Source organism: Hyperolius riggenbachi, chromosome 3 (genome assembly GCF_040937935.1).
Source record: "Hyperolius riggenbachi isolate aHypRig1 chromosome 3, aHypRig1.pri, whole genome shotgun sequence".
NCBI lineage: Eukaryota > Metazoa > Chordata > Amphibia > Anura > Hyperoliidae > Hyperolius > Hyperolius riggenbachi.
The window spans coordinates 158,669,458-158,696,519 of record NC_090648.1 but is presented as its reverse complement, the minus strand read 5'-3'; the positions used below and the strand labels follow the sequence as shown (position 1 = coordinate 158,696,519).

General features: G+C 40.9%; 1 long non-coding RNA gene across 2 annotated transcripts in view; it reads left to right on the top strand.

The window, feature by feature from the left end:
• Positions 1-27,062, top strand: part of LOC137561199 (uncharacterized) — a 230,881-nt gene that overhangs the window by 125,986 nt on the left and 77,833 nt on the right. For both annotated transcript variants that reach the window (XR_011029922.1, XR_011029923.1), the window contains exon 2: positions 19,770-19,877. This is a non-coding gene — a long non-coding RNA (uncharacterized lncRNA). The remainder of the gene's footprint in view (positions 1-19,769; positions 19,878-27,062) is intronic.

The window sequence follows — 27,062 nt, the reverse complement described above, 5'->3', positions numbered from 1 at the left end:
GACTTTTGCATGTAAAAAGTGTCATAAGACAGGCAGGTAGCAGCCAAATGGATACAATAAAAAAGTGGTGATAAGAAGAAAAGTAGTCCAGACAACATCTAACACCAACCCTGTCCTGAAACCCTGGTTACTTCAGCTATGAGTGACTTTGGTTTTCTGCAAAATGTGGACCTTGTGAACAGGGTTAGGGAGCACTGATCTAAAACCTTTATTGATCATCAACTGCTGCCAAAACACAGAGAGAATATTGAAAACCTATAACCAGTTGTTGTGTAGAGAGACTCCAAGAGGTTATGTGCCTTCCAGTCCCACCTGTTGTACCAATCCACCTTTTTGCCCCTGCACCCTTCTCTTGAAGTCTCCTTTCACATGGACAACTGGTTATAAGGTCAGTATGTTGTTAGTTGATTATCCAAACAATAAATTGCATTAGATAGTGCCTGGACTATGTTCCTACAGCCTACATTATACATTATACATACCATTGTTTATCCGTAGAAGCATATAAGCAGGGCATGCGCTTCCATTAAGGCAAAGGGGGAAAATGCCCCAGGGCCCCCAAGCTCTACCAGGCCCCCCACACAGCAGGGCCGCCAACCTCCACCTTAACTCGTATGTGCTCCCTTTGGTCCCTGGACCATAGCAGAATTGTATCTCACCTGTCCCTGTGGCCAGTGCACTGTTCCATTCATTCTTGCAACCCGTCCTCATCTTGTGACTTGGTGCATATTACGCTTATACATAACATGTGCCAGGTCAAAAGAGGCAAGTAGCAGGAAGAAAACAGGGAGCAGCACTCTGACCACTGGGAAAGGTGAGATACAATACTGCTCTCTTGCAGGGCCCCAGGGAGCACAGAGTAGTTGATGGGAAGATCAGTGGGTGGTAGTCAGCTTGAAAGCCCTGGGGGCTGAATTTATAGTGCGCCACAGGTTACCTTTGCCCCGGGTCCCCATCAGATGTTGAACCGGTCCTGCACATAAGACTAGCCAGTACATACTAATACTTCACCAACTGCTATTGTATTTCCTGAAGGAGGCCTCCTCCTGCGTGCCCCCCCCCTTCCCCCCCCCCCCCCACACACACACGCACACACACTCTCCATAGGCCAGAATAGGCTGAGAAACCCATCTGTAAAGCGATCCTGAGTGAACTGTCACCTGCAGCAATCTCAAAGCATTGTTCTGGGAAACATTTACTTTAGACATGTATCTAGCTTCACTGCCCTTGTGTATCTGATTTCATTCTATTGTCTTTGCGGTGTCCTTTATTTATGGCTTAAAGATAATTTGAACTCTAAAATTCTTACAATAAAAAGCATACCATTCTATTAATTATCTTCTCCTGGGCCCCTCTGTGCTGTTTCTACCACTCCCTGCTGCAATCCTGGCTTGTAATTGTCAGTTTTAGGCAGTGTTTACAAAAAAAAAGACATGGCATGTGATAGGCTTAGAGGAGCTCAGTCTGTGACTCACACAGAGCCTGCAGGGGGCGTGGAGAGGGTGTGTATAGCTTCGGCCTATAACAAGCAGAACAGCACATTCTTGCCTGAGTGCCTGAGCCCGACAAAGCCATCAGAGGAAAGAAGATTAGATTATATAACAGAGATAATACAGCCACTGTGCAACTAGGAAAGGCTGCAGTAAGACAGACCACATTAGAACAGGTATAGGAACTTATAGGATAGAAGAAATAAGGCTGAACATTTTGTTACAGAGTCTCTTTAAGCTCCTATAAACCTATTTTCAGCGCTGCAGAAAATGTGTCAATGCATATGAATGTATAATAATCATAATAATAAAACTGTCTGGTGGTGTGACTGACTTTAAGTGCTGCTAACAGATGTGCCTACTTTGCCAATCGCCAATCACAGAATCGGCAATTAACATGTAAACCACAGTGCTGTTTTTCCACTAGTGGCATTTGCTTTCCCCTGAATCGCAATCGCTGGCCTGCATGATTTTTGGTGTGTTTGTGCTCCTATACTTTTTATAGGAGCGCAGGAAAATCACCTAGCAATCATGCTGCAATGGAGTTTTCCCTGTGATTTGGCAATTTAAACTGTCTTACCACAGTTTCCTTTTTACTCCGTTGGAAATCGCAATTATGCTATACAGTGTTGCTTGTGAATTCTTGCCAAAGTCATTTTCGCATTGAAAATGCTTTTTTTGACTTTAACCATTTCTGCCTCTGGGACTTGAGCCTCACGTCCGTAGCGGCAGCTGCTACAACTGCAGGGATGCGCTAGTCATGTCCCTACAGTTTGGGGTGCTGTGCGCACGATTGCAAAATGCCCACGATCACGCTGTTACCAGCAACAGGGGGATTGACTGCAGGAGACAAAAATCCCCTGAGCCAATCCGTTCTTGTCCGCTGAGAATTTTTGTTTTTGTTCAAGAGCAGTTAGGAACATTAATGAATAGGAACAAAAGTTCCTATTCATTAATCTCCCCGCAGGCTAATGTGATCGCAGGCATCCATTGATACCTGTGTCACTTCCTTAGTTACAATGTAGCAACACATTGTATTGTTCATGAATTCGAAGTACTCAGTGGGGACATCTTGTGGCCAAATAGTAAAATTACACCTACTGTGTTAAGGGAATAAAAATTGTTTAATATGTATGTCAAGAGGGCATATTATTATAAATTTATGGGCTAAGAATTAGTGATGGAAATAAAACTGAAAAAAATGCACCTTTATTTTCAAATAAAATATTGTCACCATACATTAGACCAGGGATATAATTTTAACGTTGCAATAACTGGGACAAATGGTCAAATAAAATGTGTGGGTTTTAATTACGATAGCATGTATTATTTTAAAACTATAATGGCCGACAACTGAGAAATAATGATTTTTTTCATTTTTTGTTCTTATTATTCCTGGTAAAATGCATTTAGAATAAAATAATTCCTGACTGTGAGGAAGCGCGGAAAAGCCGCCGCAAGTGCTCAGAGTGAGGCGGCTGTTTCCGCGTCCAACATGGCGGCACAACGCGAAGAAACCGCCGCATGCCGCATGGGCAGAGTGGTGGAGTCCGCGTTGGATGCGGCGGATTGCGCGCATAGCAATACTACTGACATTGTGGTTGAAGAACGGTGCGGCGGCCCCCGCGCCCGAATCAGCGGATACATTGCAAGACATGTCTGGTGTGGCTGGGACTGCTAGTCCACACAGGTTCAGAAGGACGCGCGCGCACTCTGAGAGGCAGAGCTTATATGACAGCCAGAGAAGAGTCAGCTGACCAAGCTGGTCAGCTGACATTTTCACCACTTTCCATTGGTCCAGCACTTAGGGGTGGCGCTGGAGAGCGCTATAGTATATATACTGGGTGCTGGTCAATTCTCTGGTGTCTGGCGTTCCGATCACTACGTGGTAGCACTCAGTCCTTGTCTGTATCTGTGTTCTAGCATAGTTTCCAAAGGTGTTGATGATCAAGGAACTCACACCTTAGCATTAGGAATATTGAACTGTATTATTTGTTATGACCTTCTGCCTGCCTGACTATTCCTCTGAACTCTGATTCTGTACCTTGCTATTTCTGATATCCTGTTGCCAAACTCTTCTCATTCCTGGACTCTGTATTTGCCTCCTGATTCTGTACCTTGCTATTCTGATACTCCGTTGCCAAACCCTGCCTGTTCATTGGATTCCGTATCTGTCTCCTGAATCTGTACCTTATCTGTCTGTGTGTTAACGACCTGGCTTGCCCAACCTCAAGAACTGGCCTTACTGTTAGAGGCAGTTCCCAGACCTGTTAGTGACACTCTCTCACTGGTGTCACTCATGCTCTGTCCTTCCTACTCTCAGCCTAGCTCCTCCCCCGGGAGAGTCTAGGCCAACGGAAGGAACATACTTCTGTGCAGTACTCAAAGTATTACTGTTGCACCTAACACTCACTTGTTATCTCAGGTGTCCAGAGGTTAGAAGATATATCTGATTATCGGTGATACTGCAGATCATCAATAATCGGGTATATTCTGTATTCTCGGTGATACTGCAGTTCACCGGTAATCAGACCCTCTCTGTATTACACCGATCGTTACATTAACATAATTTTCCACCCAAAGAAAGCCTAATTGGTGGCGGAAAAAACAAAGTATAGATCGTTTCATTTGGATAAGTAGTGATAACGTTATTGTGGAATGATAGGGAAGAGCGCCGAAATGTGAAAATTCCTCTCGTCCATAAGTTGAAAAATACCCGCGGGCAGAAATGGTTAAGAAAATGTTAATGAAAATAGCTTGAATTACATTATTTTCACGAAAATGAATGCGAAAAGAATATTGGCATTTTCATTCATCACTGGCAATGTGATCGCGGCACAATGGAGGCCAAATCGCAGTAGTGGAAATGGGAAGTAACACAATCATTCTAACATGCGATCACGTTTCCTAGTGTTAGGCCTTGTTCACAGAGGTGTTTTTGTAAAATTTTAAGCACGGGCGATTTTCAAAATCGCCCTGAAGTGCTTGTGCAATGATTCTCTGTGAGAGAGTTCATATCAGAGTGGTTCGTTTGCAATCCGCTTTGAAAAGCGGTGCTTGGGCTATTTTTGAGGCGATTTGCTTCAATGGAAGGTATAGGAAAAATGCAAAATGCTCACAAAAACTATTTGGTAAGCAATTGCGTGAGTGTTTCTTTTTTAAAAATACATTGCATTTATGTTTTCCGGTTCAAAAGACGGAAGCTCTCTACAAAAGCGCTTACAAAAACACCCACAAAAACGAGAGAATGCACAGAAAATCGGACCCCCCACCATGGACAGACACGCGATCCAAACGCAATGTGAACAAGGCCGAAAAGAGTCCTAAATCTTCAGAAATCAGGAAACTCAAGATATATTGGCTAAAGGCTAAAAATCCCAATTATTACAAGTGGTCTTTGGCTAATTATGCTGCATTCACAAGGCTTGCTATAATAGCTTGAATGCTGACAGATGTGTAGAACCTCATATGCTACCTAAATACAGCTGTTTCAGCCTTATTAGTGCAGGGAATGGAACAATGCTCTTAGGTTCAGAACATGTATCTTACAGAATATTTAATTAAAAGGTACAGTCAAAGCCATTGCATATTATGTGATTCAAATTAAAACTTTGATGTCACATTCATCATTTAATCTTGTCAGCCGAAGCAGATTAATGAATGGCCACATTCACTTCCATGTTTGTTGCAAGAAGGTAGCAGATGGATTCCATCTGAGTCTCCCATCCACATGGGAACTGATGGTCAAATTGACAGACAAATTTGAGTCTGAACCCTCTGTGATCTCTCCACTGCTGGTAATTTAGACAGGTATGATGGTAATAATTATGCTCCAATGCCTCCCAAACATCTGTGGAACTTCTATAAAGCTGCATTTATAAGATTAGATAGCATTTCCTTACTTGAAAATAAAATTATTTACACTGAAAACTAATGGTAGGGAAATAGGCGACATTTGCTAACACTTTCTACAACAACACCAACAACAAAGAAAAAAGAAAACAATTTATGAAAATGCATGTTTGCTGTTTTGTGAAAGAAAAATTAATTCAATAGACAACACAAATAACATTTATATTGCGCTATTCTCCTAGCAGAGCTCTTCTCTCTCGCTATTCTTCTCAAAGCGCCAGAGCTGCGGCAACTAGGACACGCAGTAGCAGTGTTAGGGAGACTTGCCCAAGGTCTCCTACGGAATAGGTGCTGACTTACTGAACAGGAAGAGATGAGATTCAAACCCTGGTCTCCTGTCTCAGAGGCAGAGCCCTTAAAGGGGTGCTATGGTCAAAATTAGTTTTCTGGCATAACCCTATTACCATGTTCCTAACATTAGGAGCTTCAGATGCCAAGCAGTTTATTTTTTTTAAATGTGTCCTTGAAAGGTTATACAGAGCAGATGCAGATACTGTATCCTTCCCGACGCATCTTGGAGCTAATCGAAGTGTCATCCCCCTCTGCTAAGTCAGGAAGAGTTTAACAGCTGATTTCTCCTCTCTCTCTTTCTGGTGTATGGGGACATGCAGGCTTTGTACTGGGGAAGTTCATAGCATTGTAAGCAGAAGTATCCCAGAGAGTGTAAATGGGACTGTAAAGTCATTTACCTTGCTTATTTGTTTATCTAACATCTTCAACATTCCAGCATCAGCTTCAGCAGAGAGAGAGCTGTTACAGAGCAGCCGCAGTCAACAGAGAAGGGGGGATGGGCAGGATCTCTGTATCTGTTCTGTATAACCTTTTCAAGCATTTAAAAAATCAAAAACTGCTTGTTTTTTTTGCTCCTAATTTAGGTACAGGGCTGTGCCAGAAAACAAATTTTCATCATGCTGCACACCTTTAGGGCTCGTCTCCACTAGTGCGGCGTGCGTCTCGCAGATGCACGCCGGCACTGAGCGGGTGGGCTGGATCGTAGGCGAATCCCATGAGCTGTGCCATGCATGGCTATGGGATTCGCAGCCTCCACCGCTAATTCTGCGGGGGGTTCCGGCAGAATCGCTCCCGCAAGCGTTTCGGCTGCGGCGCCCTTATCCCCTATGGAAGAGTTTCCCCGTGCGATTCATGTGCGGGGAAACTCTGCGGAATCGCGGCGGAAACCACGATAGTGGAAACGGGCCCTTAACCATTACACTATCCAGCCACTAGGTGCCGTAAAAGTCAAAATTGTGTTTTAAAGTGGAGCTACACTCTGGAATAACATGCAATTAAAACTCAATTTCCCAGCTCTCTCTCGACTATAGAGCAGAGTTCCCGAACCCTGTCCTCAAGGCCCACCAACAGCTATCCAACTTGCCATTTGCCCCAAAGTATTATAATCCTTGTCACATCCAGCTAGTACTGGCTGGTGCAATCTTGCATAATAGCATAATATCCAGTTGAATCCAGTTCAATCTGTAAACACAATACTGCTTATTTCTGACTGCACAGCTTTTTTGTTTTAAAATGTTTCTTTGTCTTTTCATAGCTTGCCGTGTGGCTGCAACAATATTCTCTTAAGTAGAAGCAGTAGTGTTTTGTACCATGTAAGCTATCATTCAAAGCGTGCTGCTCACAAGTAAAATTAGCTTATATGTCACAGATAAGAAGTTTGCTCTCCATGGTGCTGAACTTGTGGTTTCAGTGACAGCACTAGTTTCACAGTCACAGTCATAAATGTACAACAATAAAAAAATGTTCAGAGAATGAACAATTCCCACAGCAATTCCCTACTGCACAAATTAATACTGCACCACTATGCATAGACAACAGATTATTTATTAATGATCCCTAATAAAATGAAAAATAACTCAAAACAAGGTGTGGCCACAAAATCTTCAAGTCATGATGATGATATTGAATGGGGGGAGGGGGGGGGTGTCTTCCCCAATCGATGTTGTCATCATGACTTGTGGTATACAATACAATACAATAACATTTGTAAAGCACTTTTCTCCCATAGGACTCAAAGCACAGCGGTATAATGGTAATTATCAAAAATGCAGCAGGTGAGACAATTTCAAAAACATCAAAAACATATTTCTGAGCAGATATTTGTGTTTGGCCTATCAAATCAAATCACACTTACAAAAAAAAACCTAACAGTAAATTATAATCACTAATGTGAGGGAGAAGGTCAATATACAAATCAGCATATAGAAATTGGACATGACTGAATATGGTTAATGTCATGCAGTTAAACTGAAGCTGGATTATGAGCAGTTCATAAAGGCATCTTATGTTTGAACACATAAAAAATGCAGCAAAGTCCACTTTACTTCCCCTGTTTCCCAATCCTTTCTGATCTGCTTGTTCAACCAACCCACATGTCTACACTTGAAAAGGTTCTGCTCTGTCAGTTCTACTGCAAAGCTACTTATTACCTTGATCTTTGGTTTGTTTGTTTTTTATTGCCTTGGTGCCTCTAGTCTTATTTTCCATATTTGCCCCTCAGGATCTTTGCTGAAGGAAAATTCAAAAAGGTACTTAGGAGTATTTTCCTCCAATATCCCATAAAGTAAAAAAGACAGGCATTTTATGATTGTATCGGGAAAGAAATTATAATTCATATCCTCCAGTCAGGACCTCAAGGTTACCCTGCAGTATTTCTATGTTTAAATTCCACTTAATAGTCCATCTTTCTGTCTCTCTTGGTAGCAATTTCAGCTGTGTGCACAACATCACTGTATACAAGTGCGATATAAATCAGCTTAGTGTAGTGTATGGTTTAGTGGCATAGCTATGAAGACACTATGAGAGGAGATGTTGTTGCCTTGAGTGATGGCACAATCTTGTTAGCCATAAATTGGATTTTTTTCCCCTACCCAGATTTGATTTATCATCCATTATAAAGCAAGCTGGGACATATCTTTCCAACTCAAGCCTGTCCTCAAGACAAAATAAATAAATGAATAACCAAAGAACTCGTTCAACAAATACAATAAAAAATACTTTACAAAATCAAAAACAATTCACAGTCTACACAAAAGCAGATGAAAAGTGTTACAGTGCAAAGACACAGCATGCTGGAACCACACAAATAATATACACTGTACAATATGTGCTGATTTTATTACAGCCTTTTCAGATTATAGACATCGAATTGTGAATATAAGCTTGCAGAATGGCCACGGCTGCCAGAATGAATAAAGCTGAAAATTCATAATTTAGCAAGTGAGCAAAAATCAACATTTCACCTCCTTGATGACTAGGAATTGTCAGTCTGTGTGCGCCTCTGTGCTATCCATACACCATGCTCTCAGAGTCTGATGGGGAAGAGGGATACAACATGAGATGATTCACAGTATTATGTGTTATTTCATTATTTCATAAATGTTTACTGCGTAATGCAGTCCAACAGGATGTATTATCATACCTTATGGAGTTTTATTGACTTTCCTGTATATTGTTTCATCGAAGGGGGGAAACGTGTAAAAGGTAGTGGGCCAATGTCAGCTGATTCTCTGGAAAATGCTTTATCTCTGCACTTGATGTATAAAATGTTGGCCTTCAGTGATGCTCATCACGACCTTATGATCACGGAATAGCCGTGGTTCACTAGCATTTCTTCACTATCCGACATTGTGATCCGAATCTTTGATGTTAAGTAGAACAGTGGGAACAAGGGGAAAAAAACTTAAAGTTTTTGAGAAAATCGATTTTAAAGTTTCAAAGGAAAATAGTATACATTTAAATGTGGTAAATGAAAGTTAATGTATTTACCGCATTTACATGTACTGTATACTTTTTTCCTTTAAAAACTTCCTTTGAAACTTTAAAATAGATTTTCTTAAAAACTATAAGGTATTTTTGAAGAAAAATGTCCCCCCTTGCTCCCACTGTTCTACTTAACATATCCTGCAAATTTGGTGTTTCTAGCAAGTAAGGGGGCTTTGCTATTAATTTTTAATCATGAATACTTTATTTGATTGTAAACTTTAAAATCTATTTTGTCAAAAACTATTAGGTCTTTTAAAAAAAAATAAAATTAAGTTGTAGCCACTGATCACCTTTATAATCCATCTTGCCGTGATCACGGATTCTACATGAAATCATGGCTAAAATCCGAGTCAAATCCGGAGCTACGATTCAAATCCGGATCACAATCTCGGCATATCCAGATTTCGATTCTGCCATGACCGGATTTACTTGAATTCGTGATTGGGGGGTATCTGAGCTTCACTATTGGCCTCAGCCACACTGATGATTTTGAAGGTGGTAAACTGCTCTTGTCAATAAAGAGAAAATCATCACACATATGTGGTTCAAGGGCATTATGGTACAGGTGAAGCATAATTACTGTGTCAGCATAATGAAGCACAATTCATTTCAGAATCCACATGCAAACAGTTTCCCAAACCCTGGATATACTTGCCAAGTAGCTATGAAGTTAATAGAAGTAGAGATGACCTAAACATTTCACGGGCGAGCACTATTCGGCGAAGATCAGGTATTTGTGCTCATTGATGAGCGGTGAGTACATGGCGATGTTCGACCCACCCCCATACATCATCATTAGGGTAAACTTTGACCCCTTACATCACAGTCAGCAGGCACATGGCAGCCAATCAGCCTGCTCTCCCTCACGGACCCCCCCCCCCCCCGCCCCCTATAAAAATGCACTCGCGCCCGCCATGTTCCAGTCTGTCTTCAGCTGGAATAGGGACAGAACTTGCTGGAGATAGGGAAAGCGTTAGCTAGGCCTGTTTATTTTGATCCTCGCTTACTGACTTGCTGTTAAAGCACCCCAAAAAGTCCTTCTGAGGGCTACTTCATCCTTCTGCTATATTTTGTGTGTGTGTGACACTCCACAGCCCACAGGCATTCACCAAGAGCTGTGCCCAGTGCCCACTACTATAATTGTTTGTCACATTAGACACAAGCACAATAGTACTCCAGGGCCTCTGTTATTATCACTATATTGTGTTTGAACTGTTGCATATCTCAGTGTCTGTCTGATACTCCACAAACAGAGTCCACTGGCACTTACCCACACCTGTGCCCACTTCTAGTGATGTATAATTGCGTGCCACATAACCCAAGCAGAGTACTATCACTACTGCTCCAGGGCCTCTGTTATTATCACTCTCAGTGTGAAGCGGCATAACCCTTTCATTACCACTCTGGACATTTAAAAGCAGCCCTTTATTCCTCAAGTGTAGGACTGTACTGTGATTTCTGCCCTTTGGGGGTTCAAACCCGACTCTATGTCAACTATGTAATTTTTGGTGGGACTTTTGGCATGGATCCCTCCACCTGCCTCTGTCCAGGTGTTAGACCCTTTGAAACAAGTTTTCCATCACCTTTGTGGCCAGAAAGAGTCCCTGTATGTTTCTAAATTTGCCTGCCCATCAAAGTCTATGGCGGTTCGACCAGTTTGTGCAAACTCAAACTTTTCCAGAAGTACGAGTTCGCCGTTCGCGAACTTAAAATGAATCCTAGACACTGTCAAGAAGTAAAGATATGGGTGTTTGTGGTGCAACTTTTAGGAAGCACTGGTATTCTGCACAAGAGAGGTTTTGTAGATGAATGCCTCAAAGGGCTCTCTGAGGTTGATTAGCCCTTAAGTGTGTAGGCAGATACCACACAAATCCCACCAATCTCCCCTCACATAACCCAGGGCACTAGAGGTGGGGAAGCTCCTGGTTTTGATCAATGTTAGGCAACTGTACTTAACTATTTTTCTGGTTTGAACTAGCACGGGAATTGATAGCTCGATTTCATTGGAGGTAGCTGCAAGATGAATTCAGCAGCAGTTAGATTATAACCCATCAGATTCCTCTCCCTTTGTCTAGTAAATCGTCTCTCTCCAGTTGGGAGATACAGACCCACACAACACTCAGATTGGTGGAAATGCATCTAAAGTCTTTATTTACAAACAAACTTATATACCCTTATGATGGGGAAAACCAGGTTGAACTGGAGTGAACATGTGAGTTATTTTTAACAATAGGACAGGTCCTTTAAGACAAAAGGGTATGTTTACTTACTAGTAGAGATAGAATTGGTTACCTGTGTTAATTTTCAATACAACAGGTTCTTAACAACAATGCATGAAAGGTTGGATTCAATTCTGTTTAATTGGCTTTTATGCTAATACATCAACTACTTTATGCAAAGACAGGTTTGTATACTGTCCAGCAGAGATGACGTGAGCTAACTAATTAATTATTTTTTAATTTACCTGTAAAGCACAAGAATGTGTTTCTGATTAGTTTGGAGAAATTATATCATTTTAGGACATTTGCTGTGTTATATATCAAGGTGATTCAAGAAGCACATTAGTAACACCTTTCAGGAACACACACTTGCTGGCATTTTTCCTACTGAGCAGCAGGTCACCAGGTTGGTTGGAATCTCAAAATATTGGTTAATCAGAATTATTTGTTCTAATTTTGTCTCAGCTGCATTTGGATAGCACTATACACTATACTTTTGTTAAAGCAGTAGGAATTGATTGTCCATACTATGCCAGGGAAACAAAAACACATATATAAGTAGATAAATACTTGATATACTTACATAACACATGTATTGTATTGTCCATGTTTTGATTTCAGTGAATGTTATATAGTAAATTAACAGAATTCTGTTCCTGGTAGGGGCCATGTCTTTTGCCCACAGTTTAGGCTAACTCGTGATGTAATTTCTGCCCTTTACTTTTTTATTTTCTCCTCCAATCTCTGAGTCACCTCAGCCTTGCTTGTAAACACAAGTGAGCAGGGGATCGTGTTTCAGATAGGCAGCTAGGCAGGGAAATAAATGCAAGAGGATGAATATATTACAGATTAAAAGAACCCCCAGCATGCAACTGTTTGGCACTGACTACTAAAGGGCCAGTGCTCCTTAAGTATGTGATAACTCCAAATCATAACAGCAGAAAAAGTTTTGAATGCAGGATTAGCTTCTTTATCACTTAATACACTCAGACCAGTTGGTTGTTGAAATTTGACTTTTATGGTGACACTCCGAGGTAAGAGTGATATAGAGGTTAACAATTTTATTTCCTTTTAAACAATGCCAGTTGCCTGGAAGCCCTGCTGAACTTCTGGCATGAGTAGTGTCTGAGTCACAACCCTGAAACAAGCATGTGGCTAATCAAGTCAGACTTGAGTCGGAACACCTGATCTGCATGCTTGTTCAGGGTACATGGCTAAAAGTATTAGAGGCAGAGGATCAGCATGACAGCCAGGTAACTGGTATGGTTTACCAGGAAATGAAAATGGCAGCCTCCATATCCCTCTCACCTCAACTCGGGTTCCCTTTAAAATCTCAAGTAGTGTTTGACTTTGATGTTGAAGGTGCGCCATTTTATTAAATTATTTTTAAATGTCTGATCTGAGGCAAAAAGGACTTTGAGGGCTCATTCACACTAGAGGCGTTTTCAACCTTTTTTCAAGCGCAGGCGATTCTTAAAATCACCCACAAAACGCTTGTGCACTGAATCTCTATGAGAAGGTTCATATCAGTGCGGTTCATGAGCTGTGCATTCAGCAAAGCGGTGCCTGTACCATTTTTGGGGCGATTTTGCCTCAATGGAAGGTATAGAAAAATGCAAGCGCTGAAAAAATCGGTTTGTGCAGCGATAGCGTTCATGTTTTTAAGAATAAATACATTGTATTTATTCTTTTCTGGGTCAAAGAGCTCACTTTTTGACTTGCGTCAGGGAGTGAATTAAAAAAAAAAGGCTCGGGAAAAGTGCTTAGAAAAGCGTTTTTCATAAAAATGCTCCCACCCAAGCGCCGGGAAGCAAAAAAAAAATAGCTTCAAAAAAAGTCCAACGCGAACGCTAACGGGAGTGGAACGCAATGTGAACGAGCCCTTAAAGTGAGTGCCTAATATGTTAAAACACCTACACCTGAAAGTCTTCACGCTGCTCATCATCTTTAGGATCCATCCCATTTCCCATTCTTAGCCTCTTTAATATTTGACAGTTGAATCCTTCAACAGGAAGTGCCCATGCTTACGCATGAGCACCGACATACGCAAGTTCCAAACTGAGCATGTCCACTAAAAAGAGATGGTGCCTGAATAAAAGAAGATGTGAACGAGTGCTTGATCATGCGTGGTTTGGAACTTGTATATGCCCAGTTCAGAAATGCTTGCTCACCATTCCATTAACTCCCAGAAGCCTACGGGGGACAAAGGTAATGGAATGGGGAATAGGAGGGACTCTGAAGACAATGAGCAGCATGAAGGCTTTAAAATGTATGTACTCTGTCCTTCCAACCTTTTAAATTTAAAGAGCACAAGAAAAATTAAAACACTATATAAGATGGTTGTTCTTACCTAAATTGTAGTGAAATCTCTAAGATCTACTTCAGAATTCTCATTGGTACTGTGTGGATCCCTGTCAAATTATGTAATAATGTGCAGGTCCCACTCTTGAAAAAAATGTCTCAGCACTTTTTCGGCTGAGCTTACAGCTGCTTGTGGGGAAGGAGAGTTAACCTAGGAGAGTTAACCTCCTCTTTTCCTCCTTCATCCTAGTTGCACTAATCAAATATTGTGCCAACTTTCTGGCATGCCATTGTAATACATTAATAACGTTAATTGCCGTCCTCAAGTGCAACATTATGGCTAGAGTTGGGCGAACAGTTCAGCTGTGTTAGCCGAACTGCAGCCGAACTGTTCGGCTGCCCAACCTGTCATTTTGCTGTGGCTCTTACTACTTCCGGGTCGCAATGACCCGGAGTAGTACAACTGCGCTGGCCCGGCGGAGCGCGTCCTAGATCGCGCTCCCATTGCCGAGCACTCTCTGCGCATGTGTGTGACGTCATGAGTGACGTCACACACATGCGCAGAGAGTGCCCGGCAACGGGAGCGCGATCTAGGACGCGCTCCGCCGGGCCAGCGCAGACGTACTACTCCGGGTCATTGCGACCCGGAAGTAGTAAGAGCCACAGCAAAATGACAGGTTGGGCAGCCGAATAGTTCGGCTGCAGTTCGGCTAACACACTAATTATGGCGCACAAGGCGACGGTAAAAAATGGTGCACGGTGACACACATTATGGGTCTGATTCACAAAGCGGTGCAAACTGTTTAGCATGGGTATGCTAAACAGTTAGCACGTGAAGTGCCGTTCGCGGGCTTTTGCGCGCGTAAAGTGCCGCGATCACGCGAATCGCAGGAAATTGTGCGCGCAAAAGTCTTCGAACGGCACTTCGTGTGCTAACTGTTTAGCACGCCCGTGCAAAACAGTTTGCACCGCTTTCTGAATCAGGCCCAATGTGCTTTAAACGCAATTTAGCATTTTACAGAATTGTTCGTATAACAATTATTTTTATTTAGAACGCTATTTATTGGTTTTAATTATTACATATTAACTTGCAAAATAGCGTTTTAATGCAATATTGCGCATACTTGGTTTTAAGTCTCGTTCATTCTTTTAGACTCGTTTTAAAACGATATTCAGTGTTTGAGTTGGGAAATAGAAAAGTAAAAGTGCATTTACTGTTGTGCACAAACCAATAGCGATATTGCATTAAAACACTATTTTGTGAGTTAATAAGTAAGGATTAAAACAATACATAGTGTTTTAAGTGAACTTTAAATGTTATACACGCAAAGACATAAAACGCGAAATAGTTTTAGGCACTTTATTGGCAGCAACCGTGCGCCATTTTTTCCCGGCCACTTTTGGCTGTATGCTTTTTATGATGTACCTTAGGCCATTTGTAGATGCATACAAGGCATCCACAAGATAGCAGTGCTGTTGGTGTTATCCAAATGACAGCTAGCATTAAAAAGCTAGAATGCAACTTAGGTAAATATCTTTATTTTACACAATTATTAAGTGTTAAAAATGCTTATTACTGTTTATAGATATGTTCAATTGACCTGAGGTACTCTTAAAGATTACAGGTGAGCTTTAAACATTTTGAATACCGGTACACTATGAATCTGGAAATTCCATAGGATTAATCTGTGACATCATCTGTTCATACAAGGTGGCCACTAATGGTCCAATTTTTAGCGAAAAATCATTTGAGCGATCAGAAATTCTGATCGGATTGGTTGTATATAATCTTCATTAATGGGCACGATCGATTTCAAACTATTATAAAAATAGTCCTCCAATTGGATTTTCGTCAAACCAAAATTTGGATTTTCTTGTTGGTTGTGATAGGAAGCAAAAATTGGTTTGTTGATGGTGTAGTGAAAGATTTTTCTTCCGAACAGAATCATCTGATTGGACAGACAAACAAATGAGAGCGCTCAAGGCTGCACCTGAAATGAAAACCAACAGAGGCAATGGAGAGCCCCACTGGGGCTAAATACATGCCTTGAATGCAAAACAGATGCAAATTATGTACTAATTCTAATCTAAAAATTTTGAATGTAGATTTCAAGCAATGAATGCAGCTAGCCACTAGTATTCTTACATTCAATTTGTACAGCGGGAGACATGGCAGCGCCTTTAAACAGATGTTATACCTGAATGATCAATCTGCATGGATGTGCAAAGCTCCAGTAACTGGACAATATTATACACCTAGCACTCAAAACAGACAAAGGAGGGTGTTCGCTTCAGTAAATAATGTGTTCACAGATTATTATCTAATAGACTTCCCTACAGCGATGATGGACCCTCTCGGGGAAGGCCTAACACTAGTCTAGCAATAAAAACATAATATTCCTTGTGCTGCTAATCATAAATGGTATACACATTTCATCAAGCAGACAGATAGACAAATGATAGCACTCAAGGCTGCACCTGAAATTAAAACCAACAGAGGCAATGCAGAGCTCCACTGGGGCTAAATACATGCCTTGAATGCAAAACAGATGCAAATTATGTACTAATTGTAATCTAAACATTTTAAATGTAGATTTGAAGCAATGAATGCAGCTAGCCACTAGTATACTTACATTCAATTTGTACAGCGGGAGACATGGCAGCGCTTTCATTTCAGGTGCAGCCTTGAGCGCTATCGTTTGTCTGTCTGTCTGCTTGATGAAATGTGTATACCATTTATGGTTAGCAGCACAAGGAATATTATGTTTTTTATTGCTAGACTAGTGTTAGGCCTTCCCCGAGAGGATCCGTCATCGCGGTGGAGAAGTCTATTATTTAGTCATATTATTTACTGAAGCTAACACCCTCCTTTGCCTGTTTTGAGTGCTAGGTGTATAATATTGTCCAGTTACTGGAGCTTTGCACATCCATGCAGATTGATCATTCAGGTATAATGTCTGAAAGCGCTGCCATGTCTCCCGCTATAAGAATTATCTGATCACTTGAATGATTTTTTTGCTAGAAGTTGGATTGTTAGTGGCCACCTTTAGTATGCAGGCTTATGTTATATGAACCCCTCTGAATTACCCCTCCTGCCCCCACACACATGCACAAACATAGAGTACCCACTCCACAATCCTGTATGGTTTTTCGTGAAGGGGGGGGGGGGGGGATTGTGCAAGCACAACACACTTTCAGGCCTCATCACTGCTGTCCACTAACCCAAATATTTTGCCATTGGTCTGGATTAAATCTTTGGAGGGGGTCATCTTTTTTGCTATAACTTTTTTTTTATCCCCTGTTTGGCTGAGTAAAATAACTGTAGCAGAAGGGATCATGAAGATGCATATGAAGCAATTTCATGGAATCCCACTCTGAAAAAGCAAACTGGTGTTCCAGAAAGTCAAATGATTTTTGAAAAAAATAGGTAATAGCAGAAATTCGGATTGCATTCATGTTCACTTAGAATTAAAAGCTCCTCCACCAGTATTCATGGATAAGAAGGCAATATATGGCATCAGTTATACTATTCATGATGAGTATTCAGGAGGCCTGATTAAAGTTCATGCAGCTCTGGTACTTAATGAACTGGAAAACCTGTACACATGTGAGTATTGATTCAGCTAGAAAATGCCTTGTTGGTGGAAAATCCAATCACATCTATGCTTCTAAAAAGTCATCACTAATGTGAACCTGTCATAGCCTTAATGCAGCAGCAGCTAGCTCTATAGGTACACAGAATCGAGCTGTCAGCCTGCTCCCACTTTTATTCATGTTATAGGGAAATAGTTGTCAAGCTAAATACCTTTCAGATCAGAGCCACCATTACCTACCTATAAGCCAGCACAACACTAATTCCAATGTATTCTTATACAGCCTTCACATTGAACAATGGCCTTTTTTTAATTGTTATCTGTGTTCAGTTGAGGAATATTTTCCTAATTTCCTGCCTGAGCAGCCAATTTAGTAATTGTTTCAATAGTCTTATTTTGTGTGCACTCCCAGTCAGAGCCAAATTTCTGAAAGGGCCACAAAGGCCAGGGTTTTGGGTAGCTACAGCCCAAGGAGGCACCTAGACATGAAATAGGTGTCGCTACAAATGAAAGAGAAAGTTGCAAATGGGGAGCAACATATGAAATAGAGGGGCAGCAGTATATGGATGTTACGCATGGAAGAGGAGGATGCACATGGCATGGGAGGGACACTGCTGCACATGGAAGGCAAGCTCCAACATACTTGGCATAGGGGGATAAAATATAAACTTGGCCTTGCTCCCAGTATGCGGCTTTGAACACATTTAGCAAATTATAGCTAAAAACTTTGCAATATCCTCAAGTATATATTATAGTGATCAGTGGCATAGCTAGACATCATGGGACCCCATATCAAAACTTTCATGGGGCCCTCAGATAGAGGCACTCTTAAGCAATGCCACCTGCCCCACCCTATGGATGTGAGTTAATTGGGCAATTTGCATTCTCATGCAATCAACACTGCACATAGTTTATGGATACTGAGACAAAGTCAGAGGGTAAAGAAATTACAGAGAGTTAATGGTGAATACATTAAGTACCACCTTGGCCCCCAATTCCCCAGGGCCCCATAGCACCTGCTGTGGCTGCTATGGCTATTGCTACGCCCCTGATAGTGATGGTCATGTCTATGAGAACTCATAAAGAAGCATGTGATTTGCTTGAACCACTGATAGATCTGAAAAGCTCTGTTCCTGCTTTAGCACAGGATCATAACTAGGACACAGAGATTCCAACACACGGACACAAAATAAACATTGCTCAAGTTACTATATAGAAGTGAATAGCTGAATGTTATTTATGGCCACTGCCTGTTAAGAACAAATCAACAGGAGACTGATAAGCTCCCATTGTTCGTGAAAAGAAGTTAGAGGAAATCACTTTTGCATTGCAACATGTTTTAGGTGACAGGCTGAAGCATTGCACAACACAAAAAAAACATATTTATTTAAAAGTGCATTAAGAACAGGTTTTTGCTCTGGGTTAGTGTACTAAGACATGAGTTCAGTTTTATATCATTTTAATATGAGTTTGACTGCAATTTGGCTGTAGATCAATTACAGTTGTAATGTAAGTTGAGTGGTTGGTGTTACTGTACAAGCATCCATGACGAAGCCTCCTTTGGAGGCGAAACATGTAGGCCACTCTGATGGGTGTTGCATTTATAGTTTAAGTAGCATTTGTATGGACTGAGAGTGAGGTAAAATGGGGATTCTAAGCGGCTAGATCCAGTACATATTAGGCCAGACCGGGCTCCCTCCCCAGTCCCTATAATGTAGCATTGGATATCACAATAGCCTCAATATTTTGAACTTTTTCAGAAAAAACAATTAAACGTTAAGTTTTATATATTTTGCTCTCCCATAGGGACATTCATAGACAGGAAATTTACTGTGTTGTTTTTTGATGTTACTGTACACAGACATTTGTCCTCAGTTCAGGTTGTGGTTGACCTCAGGTTAACACTAGTTTCTCATTCATAATTATAACTGATGCATGAAAACTTCAAGTTAATTGAACTAAAAGGTTAATGTATACTATTAATAAGAATGGAAAAATCGCCCACTGAGAGAGTTGTTGCTGCAGCCTGATATGGTGGAGTAGGTTATGTGGGTGGCACAGGATGACACTATCATGTTCAAGCTGGGAGGAACAAGTGAAGGTTTCAAGGGCAGAAAATCACATAACAAAGTACAACTGATAACTCATATGTAACTTATCCTCTAAAAGCCTTAATTTTCCTAACCACAACATGCAGATTGTGAAAGTGAATCTTAAGTGAAAAGGAACTGATGAGATAAACAACTGTATATATCCTCCTACTCCTAAAGTAACTTTTAGGTATCTCATATTTTTATGTTTTGTTTATTCTTTTTTTAAGATGTATTGTTTTGCCTCAGCTCAAGGATACAGTCTGCCACATGTCTCAGAAATTTGAGCTCTCACATATTAACTATTAGCCTTTGTTATCTATTGTCTGCTCTCAGAAGCCCAGTTATCTGCCAGGAAAGTGTTTTATGGCTGTGTTTCTTTTTCAGTGAGGGACACTATAATTGGACTGGGTCCCAACTGGAGAGAAACTGGCAGTTATACAGCTGAATATTAACTCTTTCAGGCAGAGAAAGAAGAAAAGGAAAACAGCAAAGGTATGTGTATCCTTGCCACTGTACATATACATATCTTTCTTTTCACATCACTTTAGGTTCCCTTTAAAGTGGACCTGAACTCAGACATCCTCTCTGCTCTAAAAGATACACTACAGCATAATACCCTTTAAACAAAAAACATTTACTGTATATTCCTGCGTATAAGACTACTTTTTAACCCTTGAAAATCTTCTGAAAAGTTGGGGGTCGTCTTATACGCCGGGTGTCATTGATGCCGAGTGATACGCCCTATCCTGTTACCGATTCTCAGATCTCGCTGCTGAGGGAGCGCAATCTATTCTTCCATACCGCTCTGATAAACAGGTAGTCAAGGACAGCTGACCAGTCTACTTAAAGAGGAACTCCAGTGAAAATAATGTAATAAAAAAAGTGCTTCATTTTTACAATAATTATGTATAAATGATTTAGTCAGTGTTTGCTCATTGTAAAATCTTTCCTCTCCCAGATTCACATTCTGACATTTATTACATGGTGACATTGTTACTGTGGGCAGGCTATTTAGCTGTTTCTAGCTGTTAGACAGCTGTAAACAGCCATTTCCTGTCTGTGAACATTGTTACATTGTGGCAGTTTGCCAGGAGTACCGCGGTATTCAGAGCCTCTTGTAGGAGGGGTTTCAGCACAAAATTAGTCACACAGCGCCCCCTGATGGTCTGTTTGTGAAAATCATTCTATTTCTCATGTAAAAGGGGGTATCAGCTACTGATTGGGATAAAGTTCAATTCTTGGTTGGAGTTTCTCTTTAAGGAGAGTTGACCAATGCAACAAGTCAATTGACTATATACTGTTATATACTGGATAACACATACAGTACAGCACCAGTATCTGTTCATACACCGCACTAGTACATTATTTTTTTATTTTTATTTGGTGGGCGTTGGAAGAGGGGTAGTCTTATACGGCGAGTATATCCCAAACTCTATATTTTAACTGGAAAAGTTTGGGGTTCTTCTTATACGCCCAGTCGTCTTATACGCCGGAATATACGGTATTTGTTACAGCTCATACAAATCATAAAATGAATATGCACTGTTTCTACTGCCTGATTCATGGAAGCAGACATATTGTTAACAGCATGTGCTTTCAAATGGGCTTATCTGCTTATCTGCCATAGGCAGTCATGGGACATGGGGAGGATCACATAACAACTCGTGATAAGACACACATGGGAGGGATTACACAGGCTAAACTCTCTAAATACATACCATACAGGGTGCATTTTTCTGTTTTCCTTCTGTCCTGTGCAAGAGTTCGGGTCTACTTTAAGCATTTTTATGTTAAATTAAATAAATTCTGCTTTAAATCACAATGTTTGGGTCTTTCCTCAGTAGATTCTTGCAAAGTATTTCAGTAGACAGTCCCTGTCTTTTTTGCAGAAGGTGTAACGTGATCTGAATTTTTACAAAATATCTAAAAATTAACAATAACAGAAAATAAAAACTACCGGTGACAGTTTAAATTGTCCACATAAAACTCATCATTTAACGAGATATTTGTACCATCCCCAGCACAGAGGCTGCAAAATCATTTAAATTGTATTGGCATGGAGAGAGCAATTTCTGCTTGTGCACACAAGCGTGACTTTGAAAATCCGAGTGATAAAATTGAAATGGCATTTCCTCCATTCTCAGGGAAGTCTTAAATAACTTAAGTGCGACTACACTAAACCATCCTTGAGCCAGATACATTCATAGTATCTGAAGTCTATAGGAAGGAATGACTGTCAGAACTATTAGGTATTTTTCCTTAGCTCCTATTCTCCTATTTGTTCAAAATGATTTTGTAATCTTCAGGCAAGTATTTGCTCCCCAGATTTTAACAAAAAATGTGTTCCGTAACAATCAAAGGAGTATATTGACTGTGACTTCCTTCATTGACTTCATCCTTTTTCTTCCATCTTAGAAATTTAAAACAGAATTATATTTTAAAGTTGCTTGTACTATATAATGCAGTAACAGGTTGTCAAGGAATAGCCTTCTTAAATACATGTTTTATTCATAAACAAGTACTTTAAATATTTGTTTATGGAATTTTATGCCAAGATTTCTCATATGCTCTGAATAATACTAAAAGTAGGTACAAAATGTATACAAAAAGAAAGTTGCATGATAAACAACTGTATCCCACCTACAGTTTGCTAGATGACGCTACTAAGATGCTAACAACAGAGTTTGATTGCAAATCTGTAGACAGCCTTGGGGGAGAATTGGTCTCAGAGCCTGAAATGACAAATAGGCACATTTGTGAACAAGCCCCTAGTTAATAATGTGGGGTCAATTAGTGCGGGGCTTTTCAACCTTTTCACTAATGGTACCACTTTTATCGCCTGAAAAATGTCAAGTACCACCAGTGCAGCATGCGCAGAAGATTGGACCCAATCAGGCTCAGCTGTTTCTGCCTGAGCCCGAGCGGAGAGCCACTACTTCGCATGCGCTCACGCCGACAAGGATATCTTAGGGGGTCCTAGTGCTGGATCTCCTCTACTGAAGAGGAAGGGGAAAGCCTCTTTAGAATCCAGTGGCTTCCCTCCCCTGAGGTAAGTACCCACCAGGGGCACTTTTTTAATACAGATACACTTTAAGAAAGGGGGGAGGGGCAAATGCAAAGGAAACAGCATGAAGCATTGGTGGGGAAAAGGATTACAATTAGATTGCTAGCCTACAGATTGCCATTGTGGGCAATCTGTAGGTAGATTACCAATATAGGTAGCCTTTCCAGTTCCTCCCTCCCCTGCTTCAATATAGGTAGCCTCCCCCCACCCCCAGAGAGCTGGGCAGGGACTCACCACAAAGTTCAGTTCCCCCTTGCTCACTCCTTGCTGTGCTGCCCTGCGGAATAGTTCAGACCTCAGATCAGTGGTAACAGGGAATAGACAGCCAGGGAAATGGTGCACAGTGACGGTGCATATACTTTAAATACAGGAAGTGAGCAGTGATGTCACTTCCTGTATTTGAAGTATACCGGCAGTCACTGTGCACCATTCACCTGACTGTCTCCTCATCGCTGATCTGAGGTTTAAAGTATGCCGCAGGGCAGCACAGCAAGGAGTGAGCAAGGGGGAGCCGAACTTTGAGGAGGCAGAACAGGACCAGGACAAGCAGCAGGCAGACAATTAAGTGGCAGGCAAACCCGGAGTGTGCCACCTGGACAACAGCTAAGTACCACTAGCGGTATGGGTACCAGGAGTTGAAAAGCCCTGAATTAGAGGTTCATAGTGTAAACTGGCAAGAAACCAAAGTTCTTACATGGGCATAAGTGAGGAAATTTGGACCCAACAAGTTGTTCTTTTCAGTTGAGAAGGACTATCAGGGAAGGCATGCTCCTGAGTTGGAAAAATGATACATGCTCACACACACCTTGAAGGGGTTTAAAATATCTGTCTGCTAACCCTTCTGTAAACACAGATATTCTAATTAAAGCCCACATTTTACTTCTATTGATACAAAAAACATTAAGCAAAGCCTCCTATGGTCTGGTTTCAATGAAAACTGCAATCACAATCACAAATGATGTGATGCATTTGAGATTTTTCTGTGTGGTTCCGTGACATTTTTTTTTTGATGGTGTAATTGCATTAGATATTGCTGATTCGTTTAGTTAGCAAAAAAAATAAATAATAAAAAATCAACAAGGAAATCTCATAGCGCCACGTTTGGCATGTGATGTTTTTCACACTTCCATTGACTTTTACCCAAACGCAGTTGCTGAAAAATGCAGCAGAGATAGCATTTGCCATCCACAGCACCCAATAAAATAGGGGCACGAAGACTGCCCGCTATGCAAACTGTGGCTACAAATAGTGGGCACAAAGCTATTTTAGCATGTATCATAGGCACCCAAATCTCCCTCAATTGCAGATTGTCTCCCAGTGTGCTCCCTACTGATCCTGCTATGCTGGATGGTTTGCTTGAGTGGACTCTTCCACACCTACTGCACTGAAATGACAAAGTCCAAAGCCAGCCTACCAACCAGAAGAATACAGATTATTATTTGCAACATGAGTGTAACATACCCGTTCAACAGAGTTGGAACACTGTGTAGAGTTATTGAACAATGTAGTTATGCATCCACACAATGGCCCATATGCAATTAATGTTTTCACCTGTGTTATCTCCTAGTTTTATCCTATCTTCAAACATAATCGTTAGCATTTTATAACTGCAAAAGTACTATAAAGTTGGCGAAAAAGTACTATCAAATTTATTTTGAGTATTTTCTTGCTTGCTGGCAGCTTAGAAGGCATTTTATGACACGTTGTGAAAATATCACTTGGGAGAAAACTCAGGAGAAAAAGTGAATTGCATATGGCCCAATAAAAATTCCTACTGAATTGTGTTTAAAAAGAAAATTTAAATGATATTATTAAATGACTAGGGTGTTGCTTCCCCTGACATCACATGGTACTGACAAAGTAGCTATTCTCCCCTATTGACCTGGTATGAATGTTGCAGTAACCTCTGAAAGTAGAAGGTCACCACTGAATTATCACATAATCATTATTATTATCAGTAGGAAAAAAGGTATCTGAAACTTATTTCCACCAAAAGTATACAGACAAATGTGCAATGGTGGAGAATATAAGAAAGGAATAATTAGATTGCCAGCAGTTATGGTTAGCAAGCTACGTGAAATACTGCTAAATTCCGCCATGACTGAATCCAAAAAGTAGAGAAGTAGTAAAAAGTAGAAAACTGCACAGTGTTCCTCCCAACCTGTCCTCAAGGCCTACCAACAGTGCATGTTTTGTGCACATCCACAGAGGTATTTGATCAGCTCTCCTGAGACAGTAATTACCTCACCTGTGCTTGTATGTGTTTTTTTTTGCAAAACATGTACTGTTGGTGGGCCTTGAGGACAGGGTTGGGTAGCTCTGCCATAGCACATTGCATATCTGTATTTTGCACTTATGTCTCAGTTGCATAGTTGTTTCCTTTTATCATAAATGTGCTAATTTCTAGTTCTTGCCCTACAGTATTTTTTGGAATGTAAACTAGCAAATTAATTTCAGTGTGGCACTTAGTAGTCTGTGCTAAAATGATTGTACATGGAAATGCAGGCAGCACTACTAAATTTATTTACAAGTCACTATTTACACTTATCATGCTAAAGAAAAAGACAAAACAACTATAGAAAAGCTCTAGCTAATTTAATGACTTACCAATGGATACCAACTTAATAATAAAATCCATTAAACCAGAAAACTACTCCCTGGTACCACAGCCAAAACACAAACTAATATGCTGGTGGATAATTCTCCCCACCCAACCACAGGGCTTGATTTAACCACTTAAGCCCTCGATCGTTTTCACTTTATGCATCCGAGCAATGTTCACCTCCAATTCATTAGCCTATAACTTTATCACTACTTATAACAATGAACTGATCTATATCTTGTTTTTTTCTGCCACCAATTAGGCTTTCTTTGGATGGTACATTTTGCTAAGAGCTACCTTACTGTAAATGCATTTTAACAGTAAGAATAAGAAAAAAACTGAAAATAAAATCATTATTTCTCAGTTTTCGGCCATTATAGTTTTAAAATAATACATGCCTCCATAATTAAAACCCACGTATTGTATTTGCCAATTTATCCCGGTTATTACACCATTTAAATTATGTCCCTATCACAATGTATGGCGACAATATTTTATTTGGAAATAAAAGAGCATTTTTTCCATTTTGCATCCATCACTATTTACAAGCTTTATATATATATATATATATATATATATATATATATATATATATATATAAAAAATAGAAGTATTTCATCTTTACATAGATATTTAAAAAGTTTAGACCCTTAGGTAAATATTTATGTGGTTTTTTTTTTAATTGTAATGTTTTTTGTTTTTTTTTTTTATTATTAAACATTTTATGTGGGTATTTTTGGGAGGGTGGGATGTAAATAGTATTTGTTTGGGGTAAATATATGTGTATTTTTTTTTTGTTATATTTCGATGTAGTTTTACTTTTTGGCCACAAGATAGCAACCTTGAGTTTGTTTACATGTCATCACTCTAAGCGTACAATGTACGCTTAGAGGGACATAGGAGGCAGAAAAAGCGAAGCTTCCGAGAGAAGCAGTCGCTTTTTCTGCTGGGGAGAGGAATCAATGATCGGGCACCATGGCCCGAATCATTGATTCCTGGGCTAATGATCCACGGACTGGGAGCGCGTGGGAACACACATGTCCTTCTTGACGTAGTTCTACGTCAAGGAGGACAAAGTGGTTAAAAAGGACTGGCTGCCCCAAAGCTCACAGCCAACTCAAAACTATTGTGCAAAACCAGATTAAAAATACTGATAGTAGCATCTGAGAGATGAACCTAGTCATATCTGTAAAGCCCAGCAAGGCCACTCTCCAAGTTGACATCACAGCACGAGAAGCCAGCAATAGTGGGAATACATTTTTGGATGGCTCAATCAACCTGCTTCCTGATTTTCTCCTGCCACAATAAAAATGGTATAGTATGCTATTACAAATGTTGGACAATCTCACAAAGGACCATTATAATGTCCAGAGGATATATCTAAGCCACTTTACCCCCGCCCGTATGAATTTCTCCGTCCCTTTTTCCATCCTTTCACCCCTAGGGACGGAGAAATATGTACTTTCCACACTCCCGCCGCTGCCCGCGCTCCCGCTCGCTCTAGCGCGCACTCCCGCTCGTAAACACGCCTCCCGCCGCTCGCCCGGAGATCAATGAATGGGAAAATCCATTCCCGTTCGTTGATCTAAGCCCTGCAATGATCCACTGCTTCTCCGCTAAGCAGCGCGATCATTGTGGAAAAAAAAAACCTTTCCCAGCCTCCTAGTACTTCCTCCAAGCGTCCGAAAGGACGCTTGGAGGTCGCATTAACCACTTGATGACCCACCCTTTACCCCCCCTTAAGGACCAGCGCTGTGTTTAGTGATCTGTGCTGGGTGGGCTCTGCAGCCCCCAGCACAGATCAGGTAGCAGGCAGAGAGATCAGATTGCCCCCCTTTTTTCCCCACTAGGGGGATGATGTGCTGGGGGGTCCGATCTCTCCTGCCTGCATGTGGCTGGCGGGGGGGGCACCTCAAAGCCCCCTCCGCGGCGAAATTCCCCCCTCCCTCTCCTACCTGCTCCCCCCCGGAGATCGGGGCTGCACAGGACGTTATCCGTCCTGTGCAGCCAG